The sequence below is a fragment of the Saccopteryx leptura genome, chromosome 5, assembly GCF_036850995.1.
Source record: "Saccopteryx leptura isolate mSacLep1 chromosome 5, mSacLep1_pri_phased_curated, whole genome shotgun sequence".
NCBI classification, from domain to species: domain Eukaryota; kingdom Metazoa; phylum Chordata; class Mammalia; order Chiroptera; family Emballonuridae; genus Saccopteryx; species Saccopteryx leptura.
Window position 1 is genome coordinate 94,604,857 of NC_089507.1, and position 10,425 is coordinate 94,615,281.

The 10,425-nt window shown below is 41.8% G+C and overlaps 1 non-coding gene across 1 annotated transcript; it reads left to right on the top strand.

Moving 5' to 3' along the window:
* Window positions 1-1,968: 1,968 nt before the first annotated feature.
* TRNAD-AUC (transfer RNA aspartic acid (anticodon AUC)) lies at window positions 1,969-2,045 on the top strand. Its single transcript has one exon. It is a non-coding gene; the product is annotated as a tRNA-Asp (tRNA).
* The last annotated feature ends 8,380 nt before the right edge of the window (window positions 2,046-10,425 follow it).

Below are 10,425 nucleotides of genomic sequence, written 5' to 3' on the forward strand. Positions count from 1 at the left end.
CAGATTTCTATGCACACTACACATATCTTATTTTAAAGTAAAAAAAACAAAATGAGAAAAAATACAATATTTAAAATAAAGATCAAGTAAATTTAAATCAACAAACTGACCAGTATTTCAATGGGAACTATGGGCCTGCTTTTGGCTAATGAGATGGTCAATGTCCGGTTCTATATTTGTCACTGCTAGCCATAACAAGTGATATGACATGCTTCATGCTTCTGGAGCCCTGACGCATGCGTCCTGCATCACTGGAAGTAGTACTGTACATGAGCAATGCCATGCTTTGCGGTGCCACCACATACAGTACTCCAGGAGCACAGGATGCATCCTCTCACCAACCACCAATGAAAGAGGTGCCCCTTCTGGAAGTGCGGTGGGGGCCAGATAAATGGCCTCAGGGGGCCGCATGCTGCCCACGGGCCATAGTTTGGGGACCCCTGCTCTAAACCATTTGGTAAACACAGCCAACTTTTTAATTCTTTGGAGTTGATCCCATCATTTTCCTGCCTCCATTCCACCCTTGGAAATTCTGTCCATTCTTAAAGGCCTCCTTAATGTCTCACTGGTGAATCAAATACAATTAGTAAGTTCTATAATAGAGAGAAGCCTAGTTTATTGATGATCAGTGATTCTTGAAAAATAGAGTTTGAAGGAGGGAGATTGAGACAGTGGATATATGATATAAGTTTATATTTAAATTATATTTGCCAGTATTTTAACATGTAAAACAAATTTGATGTAGTATCTGTATGCTGTCAAAAGGTAATGAATTAGACTATGGCTGGATGGCTTGGTGTATAAAACATCATCCTAGCATGCTAAGTATGGAAGTTTAATCCATGTCAGGGTACATATGACAATCAATTAATGAGTGCAAAACTAAATGGAACAACTAAGTAGAAAAACGAATTGTTGGGAGCAAGGAATTCCTTTAAATCAATGAAAACTTTAAAAAGTGTAATAAATTAAAGTATTTATGAAGCACTGCCTAATATATATATTTGTTATATAAACAAATAAATACAATACTAGTATCTCATGTGACAATCATTGGAAATGAATTTTTTAGAGTCCTGAATTTTGCCTCTAATTATAGTGTTTTGAAAATTATTATTATTAATGGAAAACACAGAATTTGATTATTTAGTTTACCATGGAGCCATTCAGTTTTTTCTTCAGCAATCAAGAGCTAAAAGCAGCCTGACCAGGTGGTGGCGCAGTGGATAGAGCGTCAAACTGGGACGAGGAGGACCCAGGTTCGAGACCCTGAGGTTGCTGGCTTGAGCACGGGCTCATCTGGTTTGAGCAAAGCTCACCAGCTTGGACCCAAGGTCACTGGCTAAAGCAAGAGGTTACTCGGTCTGCTGTAGCCCCATGGTCAAGGCACGTATGAGAAAGCAATCAATGAACAACTAAGGTGTTGCAACAAAAAACTGATGATTGATGCTCCTCATCTCTCTTTGTTCCTGTCTGTCCCTATCTATCCCTCTATCTGACTCTCACTGTCTCTGTCAAAAAAAAAAAAAAAAAAAAGAGCTAAAAGCAGATACTGATATAATAAAAAGTGGAACAGAAGAAACATGAGTAATGACTAAGAGAAAAACAAGAAATAAAGGAATGGGCACAAGATTGAAAATTCTACATGTCTCACCTCAGACATAGATACCCTTCCCAATATTACTAAGATTGGTGGATTATAAATATTATATAATACTTATAACAGTCGCAAAGTCCACAATAATCCAGATTTATATCCTGTTAGGGGTAAATATCCTTCATGTGTTAATGCCATTTTAGAGCATTGTGTTCCACGGCACAGTGCAAAAAAGTACTTGGAAGAATATTTTAAAAATGCAAAGTTCTATACAATTTGTATGGGACCATTGTAATTTTTATAACAATAACCTTCACTAAAGTTTCATTTCATTTGAAAATATAGTTTATTAAAAATACAATATAACTATGGCCCTAGCCGGTTGGCTCAGCGGTAGAGCGTCGGCCTATCGTGCAGAGGACCCGGGTTCGATTCCCGGGCCAGGGCACACAGGAGAGGCGCCCATTTGCTTCTCCATCCCTCCGCCACATTTTCCTCTCTGTCTCTCTCTTCCCCTCCCGCAGCCGTGGCTCCATGGGAGCAAGGATGGCCCGGGCGCTGGGGATGGCTCTGTGGCCTCTGCCTCAGGCGCTAGAGTGGCTCTGGTTGCAGCATGGCGATGCCCAGGATGGGCGGAGCATCGCCCCCTGGTGGGCAGAGCGTCGCCCCATGGTGGGTGTGCCGGGTGGATCCCGGTCGGGCGCATGCGGGAGTCTGTCTGACTGTCTCTCCCTGTTTCCAGCTTTGAAAAAATGCAAAAAAAAAAAAAATACAATATAACTATATTGAAAAGATTTCTGTCAAGAATAAAGAAAATTTTAACTAAATATATCTATGCTCAAGAAATGAATCAGTTAATTCGATCCACTTTTTTCCTGGACATATTTTCTTTAGGAAATCAGATAAATGAGGTTTGGTATAGACAAAGACTTACAAATTTTTCAAAAGTCATACACTAACCTAACATTTTCTACTTTTTTTCTGTATTTAAAAATTAGAGAAAGATACACAGTGCTACTGGAATAGAAAGGGAAGGGACCAGACATGAACACTGGACATAATGTTTTATGAAGCCACAGAGAGTATCTTGCCAAACTTCTTGGGTGCACAGTATCTCCGAACTAAATTTAGTAGACAAATGATAGTCATAATGTCTCCCCTAAGTGAATAATAGTGAATCCTGATAGGGATACATTGCTCTACATAATATTTAAGAGGAATTATCTGAAATTTTTGTGTTCTATTCTCTCTTTTAATGGGCTCCATCATAGTTGCCCATAAGGAGGAATGAAATTAGATGTCAAGAAACTGCATAGACCTATACTTACTATACTTTAGTTGTATAATCTTAGGTAAAGCACTTAATAAGAGATATCATTTATCCACCTAAAGTATTATTTGTTTAATATGAGACAATACTTGTGTAGAGACTTCTGAAAGTATCATTAATTAATTATATAAATAATTTCTCCTCAAGTTGTTGCTTGTTAAAAGTTATTTAAGGTACATTATAGATTAAAATATCTGAAAAGGAAGTGTGTGTTAAAAATTGGAGGCTAGTGGAAGCTCAAAGAAAGTGTTTATTTATTTAGACTAAGCAGTAGCTAAAGTAAGTCATTCATTTATTCATTCAACCTTTCTTATTGAACAGAAACTATACTGGGCACTAGTATTGGGCCTTGAAATTAAATAGTGATCCAAAATAGTTAGAGTCTTTGTCCTTAAGTAGTGGGAAACATAAATATTAAACAAACACACCAGCAAACTAAATAATTTTTTAAAATACAGTGATATTATACCATATGGGGTTTTGATTATTTCAGAGAAGTCCAGTAAGCTCTTTCATAACAAAGTGACATGAGTTGAAATCTCAAGGTCATAGAAAAGTTAGTCAGGCAAAGATGGGAGAAAGTAGTGTGACAGTCTGAGAGAGGAGAATAGACAAAAGCACTGTGGCAGATCAAACCATGTTGCATATATATACACAGTTGTGAACAAAAAATTATATGAGAGGAGTAGAAAGAGAGACATAGAAATGCTTCAAGATACAGAGAGGAATAACAACTCAGATCATGAAAGTGTTAACAGGTAGGTCATACTGAGTTGTGAATACTTATGAGCAGTAACAAGCACTAGATACTGACCAGGCGATGGCACAGTGGACAGAGCATTGGACTGGGATGCAGAGGACCCAGGTTCAAAACCCTGAGTTCTCTGGCTTGAACATGGGCTCACCAGGTTGAGCATGGGGTTGCTGGCTTGAGCATGGAATTATAGACATGACCCCAAGATTGCTGGCTTGAGCCCAAAGGTTGCTAGCTTGAAACCCAAGGTCACTGGCTTGAGCAAAGAGTCACTCGAGGCCCTGGCCGGTTGGCTCAGCGGTAGAGCATCAGCCTGGCATGCGGGGGACCCGGGTTCGATTCCCGGCCAGGGCACATAGGAGAAGCGCCCATTTGCTTTCCCACCCCACCCCCTTTCCTCTCTCTCTCTTCCCCTCCCGCAGCAAGGGCTCCATTGGAGCAAAGATGGCTCGGGCCCTGGGGATGGCTCCTTGGTCTCTGCCCCAGGTGCTAGAGTGGCTCTGGTCGCGGCAGAGCAACGCCCCGGAGGGGCAGAGCATCGCCCCCTGGTGGGCAGAGCGTCGCCCCTGGTGGGCGTGCCGGGTGGATCCCAGTTGGGCGCATGCGGGAGTCTGACTGTCTCTCCCCATTTCCAGCTTCAGAAAAATACAAACAAACAAACAAACAAAGAGTCACTCGCTCACCTGGAGCTGACCCCCCCCCCCGCCCCCATCAAGGCACATATTAAAAAGCAATCAGTGAATAACTAAGGTGCTGCAACAAATAATTGATGCTTGTCATCTCTCTCTCTTCCTGTCTGTATGTTCCTGTCTGTCCCTCTCTCTGTCTCTTTCTGTCTCTGTCATACACAAAAAAAGTATTGGAGAATTTTAAACAGAAAATGATATGTTAATTTGCTTCTAAAAAAGTTTGGTATAGTTATTTTGTGAAGAATGGGTGGGAAGGGTACCAGAATATATGGAAGTATACAAGTTAGTAGGAATAAAAAAAGTATAGGATATTAGAGAAAAAGCAAGAGAGATAAGGACAGCTTGACCTAATATGATGGTAGAGTTACTAAGGACATGGGAATAATTAAGGAATATTTAGTAGGTAAATTGACAAACTACATAAACAGATTGTTTAGGGTTGAGGGAGAAAGCAATGGAAAATGATCTTTTATTTTTTTTTTTTTTTTTTTTTTTTGGCTAGTGAAACTAGCTGGGTCATGAGGTCCTTAATTGTTAGAAAAATGGAGAAATAAAATACCATAAATACAGTCTGGATCATATTGTATTTGTGATGCTTTAGAGATAGTCAAGAAGAGATGTTAATACTGGGAAAAAAATTATGAGTCAGAAGCTCAGAATAGAAACCTTCTCTGGAGTTAAAGTTTAAGGATCATCGCTATATAGTTGAATGACACTGTCTGGAAAGAGAAGATTGAATAAAAGATAGAGATAGGTTAGAGCCTAAGCTCAAGGGATTTAACATGCAGTTGGCAAGTAAAGAAGATGAGTCTAACAAGGAGGAAAACAGTGAGAGTAGTAGGTACAAAACATAAGGATGTAATGTCTCAAAAACCAAGAGAATAGAATATTTGAAGGAAGACATGGTCAACCATATAGAAAGCTAGTGAAAGTTAAAGTGCAGTGAAAAAAAAAGAAATATGGAGACTACTTTTGGCTTTTATAAGAGGGTTTGAATCCAGAGTACTGTAGGGTCGGAATGGAGAAATAGGTTAAAAATTAGAAACAGTGACTAAAGCTAATTCTTTCTAGAAACTTTACAAGAAAAAGGAGAAGACTATGAAGAATAACATACTTGTAAACAAAAAGAAAAGATTATTATTCTTTTTTAAATTTCTAAAAGCATTGATTGATGTAACAGTTTATATTCATGTTGCTCTTGAGGCTCTCCTGGGAAATTTCTGCAAATCAGTGGAGAAGGGAAGTGGAGCAAAGATTCCCTAGTTATATAAAATATAATGCTATTGGAGAATGCTTGCAATTATTAAGAAAATTTGTCTCTTAAAAGAAGCCTATTTGCCTTCACTGGTTAGCTTGTTGGTTAGAGCATTGTCCCTATACACTAGGCCCTAAGGTTATGGGTTTGATTCTGTCAGAGCCAATATAAGAATCAACCAAGTGAATGCATAAGTAAGTGGAACAACAAATCAATGTTTTTTTCTCTCTCTCTCTCTCCCTTCCTCTTTCTAAAATAAATACAAATAAATTTTAAAATAAGCCTATTTTAAAATTGGCATGGCTATATTTACTGGATAACTGATTAACATTTTTATGCTAAATTATTTTAAAAAGACAGAATTCATTTTTATAGAAATGTTATATAAATGTACTTTATACTTTCCTGACTTCTGACTTCTTCATTTTTTTTTTTTTTTTTTGTATTTTTCTGAAGCTGGAAACAGGGAGAGACAGTCAGACAGACTCCCGCATGTGCCCGACTGGGATCCACCCGGCACACCCACCAGGGGGCAACACTCTGCCCACCAGGGGGTGATGCTTTGCCCATTCGGGGGGTCGCTATGTTGCGACCAGAGCCACTCTAGCGCCTGAGGCAGAGGCCACAGAGCCATCCCCAGTGCCCGGGCCATCTTTGCTCCAATGGAGCCTTGGCTGCAGGAGGGGAAGAGAGAGACAGAGAGGAAGGAGAGGGGGAGGGGTGGAGAAGCAGATGGGCGCTTCTCCTATGTGCCCTGGCTGGGAATCAAACCCGGGACTTCTGCACGCCAGGCCAATGCTCTACCACTGAGCCAACTGACCAGGGCTCTGACTTCTTAAATGTAATATACTGATCATAATTTCACTTTAATTTGTGACTTGAAATTATTCTGACCATTTAATCATTCAATGTGTTATAGTAGCTTTCTTAGGAGTTTTTAAAAAATAATTTGTTGGCTGCTTTCTTTATTATTTTTCATAACTTTTTAGATTTTCTTTTCAGAGATAATGTGGGCAGCTGTATTAGGTTTGCTCACAGATTTACTGGCTGCAAAAACTTTGCTTGATTAGTGCATGAGCACATGGCAGAGGCACATGTGCATAGCCTATATCAGGCTATGGGTGCTTCCCCTGGGCAATGATTTTCCCAGATCACTCTCTTGCCATGGTGAGATGAGGTTTTCCTTGCTCTCTTGCCCTTACTGTGAATAGCAGATTTTTCTTTGTTTATTAGCTTTTTCCCTTTTGTTGTTTATTTGCTCACCTGTCTTTGCAAGCCTCCAATAAATGGGTATGGCCTGACACTTTCTGGCTCCATAGTTCCTCTACCATCTACCCAAATCCAGTGTAAACTTGCCTGGCCTTGGCCACTGAAATTACATCTGGCTTAGTGGGCAGGGTTCAGAGCAGATGGGTATGGAGCCACCAACACACTTGCAGGGTGGGGTAGAAGAGTGGTTGCTGTTCTTCAGCATATGGTTCCTAATGGCTGTCCTTTTAGGGGCCATAGTTTGGGTGTTTTTTACAGCCCTGTAAGACAAAAACTGAGAGATCTGTGTGAGAGGTGGCCTGAGGTTCAAAGCTCCAGGATGAACTGCAGACCAAGTGGCAACAACAGCATGAGCTGGAATGGTCACTGCAGAAAGAGCTGCAGATCTGAAAATTGCAAATCAGACTGTAGGCTGAGGACCAGCAATGATGGGTACTAGAGTGAGTGCTGAAGAGGGAGGCTGACTGGGTTTGAGAGTTGCATTGTGGGATGCAGGCTGAACACCAATAGCACCTGGAACTGAAGTGGTCTCTGGACAGAGAATTATAGTTTTGCAAGTTATAGTTTTCCCTGGAAGCTGAATGTTGGCAGTGACAAGTGTTGGAGAAACAACTGCAAGTTCATTAGCTTGAGAGTCGGGTTCAGGCTGAGAGCCGGCGGCTACAGGATCTGAAGTGGGTGTGGAAGACAGAGCTGCATTCCTGCTGGTGGAGCAGCTCTGAGTTGGCAGGATCAGGCATTTCTGACTTCTCTTCTTCTGAGGGGTAGGCTCAGGTGGCAACTGCCATATGCTGACTTAGAGCCCAGCCAATGGTCACCAAAAAGGTAAAATCCCAGCAGCAAAGAGTCTCTCAGGGTCAAACATAGCCTCTCCCATGGATAGTGGAGCACTCTGTGGTCTATCCCTATACCGTCAGAGTTGATGAAGTTGGGAGTGTAATTCAGGCAGAAACCCATGGAACCGCTGGCAGCCTGGTCACTGAGGTCATGGGACATAGGGGTGAATGGTATCATGCTCTCTGGAACAGAGATCGAGAAATTGGCCACCATTACCACACACTCCTCCTTGAGGCAGCGTCTTCAGAACTACTATGACAACCCAGGAAACGATGCCCTATTAGAATGGGTGATTACTGCCATTCATACAGTCAGGCAGAATGCTAGGAATTTTCCATGGGCAGCCAGTCAGTGGCAATGCTATAGTGAGTTAGTAAAAGTCCTTCAAGAACTAGGTAGGTTGAAAGAATGCTTCTTTCATCTTGGGGTCCTGTAGACTAAATAAGGAAGTGTTTACAGCTGGGATGTGGGATCTTATCCTCTGCAATGCCCCATCAGCCCTTTTTGGGTCACTAGTGACTATCCTGGGCTTCTTTATGGGACAGGCTATCAACACGGTAACACAGATGGTATGGTAGCAGATTTGGGAGAGCTGAAGGTAGCATGGAATTACAAAGCTGTGAGGGTTGCTGCCCATGCTGCCCCTCTGATAGCAAGAGGAATGGGCCTGTGAAAGTTACCTGAACACAGATATGGGTAGATTTATTTGCAGCTGGGACAGGGAAAAATTGGATGGCAATTCTAATAAGATGTTTTGGAGCTTTGGCATCAACTTAAACTGGGACAGCGATTTTAGCCACTGAGACAAATGCCCCAGCAGCTACCAATAAAATGGTTGGTGTGCGGGCAGCATGGTTATAAGATTATATAATGGAGACCACTGAAAGAGAGGAGGACCCCCAAGATTTTGTTCTAGTTTGACTAGGGGAAGGCTGAGGGACCTAACAGGGATGGGTGAGGACCAGAGGCCACACATGGAACTGGCTATCCACTGGTCCCCTTCTAATGTACAATGAGTGTTGGCCTTGGTGGATACAGGTGCATAATGTTCCCTTCTTCATGGGAACCTAGAATGGTTTTCTGGGACCCCAGTGGCCATTGATGGGTATGGGGGGCCAAACTGTTCAAATGAAGCCAATAACTATTCCATTGGGGATAGTAAGACTACCTTATAAGCCATATAAGGTATATGTATCCCCTATTTCTAAATATATATATTTTGAGGGTAGATGTCTTATAAAGACTGTGGTTGGAAACTACAACTGGGGAGTTCTGCCTGCGAGTCTGGGTTGTTAAAGCAGTGTTGCAGGGACATGCAGCACATTCCCCCTTGCAATTACCCATTCCCTAGCATGTGACTAGCAGGAAGCAGTACTGCCTGCCAGACAGCTATGAAGAAACCACTGGGACAGTCCTCGAACTAGAAAAGGTGAAGATCATCCAGCTATCACGTAGCCCTTACAATTTCCCAGTTTGGCCTGTGTACAAACCACATGAAACCTGGTAAATAACAGTGAAACTTAATAAAGTTGTTCCCCCTTTGCATGCTGCTATACCCTCAATAACTAACCTGATGGATCAGTTAAGCTGTGAGTTGGGGACATATCACTTTGTTGCAGTTTGGCTAATGCCTTTTTCTCTATTGATATATGTAAAGCCAGTAGGCAGGGCTGCTATCACAGCAGCCCGACCCAGGCAGGTTTGCACTGGATTCAGACAGTCGGTAAAGAAACAAAGGAGCCAAAAACTGGTGGGTCATAGTCTTTAATCCTAGCTTGCACCTGGTGGGCAAGCAAAAAACACACACTGGGCTCCAAAACCCACTCACATTCAGTGCTCACAAAGCTACTGACTTATCTGAGTTTCCCAGAATCAAAGGTTTCTAGCTTACCAGACTTTATTTACCTTTGTTCCCCATCTCCTTCGTTCTCCAGTGTCAAACTGCACAAACTGGCCTCTCAATCAACACTCCGCCATCTTGGCTGCTTCCCCTGGCCTCCTCCATTTGGCCTCTCTTTGCTCTGCTCTCTCCTCTAATGCTAATCCCAGGAACCAAGAGGGTAAATTCCCGTTCTGCCTCCGTTTTATAGTGTAGAAATCCAAACCTTTACCAATATACAAAATAGGGAAGTCTTTAATACAAAGTCACTTATCAGAGACATGATAAGATTGTACCACCCCACATTAAAAAGGGTGGGAAAGGCTTAATCCCAAAACCAAGCCCCAGGCTACAGAGACAAACATTAATATCACCTGGGCAATGGCCTCAGTGCCATCTTTAACAAAGTGAGCATAATACATTTTATCTGCCCAACAATATAGCTGCAAAGAGTCAAGACCAATTTGCCTTCAAAAATGGACTTCTACAGTATTACAATGGGGCTATTTGAATAGCCCCACCTTGTGTCATGGGCTGGTGGCTGATGACCTGGCTAAATGGAAACAACCAGAGGCAGTTCATATGTATCATTATATCAATGATATTATGCTAACTAGTGACTATCTTTCAAAATTGAGCAAGCAGTTCCTTCCCTGCTATCCCATTTGAAAGAATGTGGCTAGGAAGGTCAACAAAAGCAAATCACAAGGACCTGGGTTATGTGTTAGGTTCTTGGGAGTTGCCTGGTCAGGTAAGACAAAGATTATCCCTGAGGCAGTTATAGATAAGATCCAAGCATACCCTGTGCCCACTAT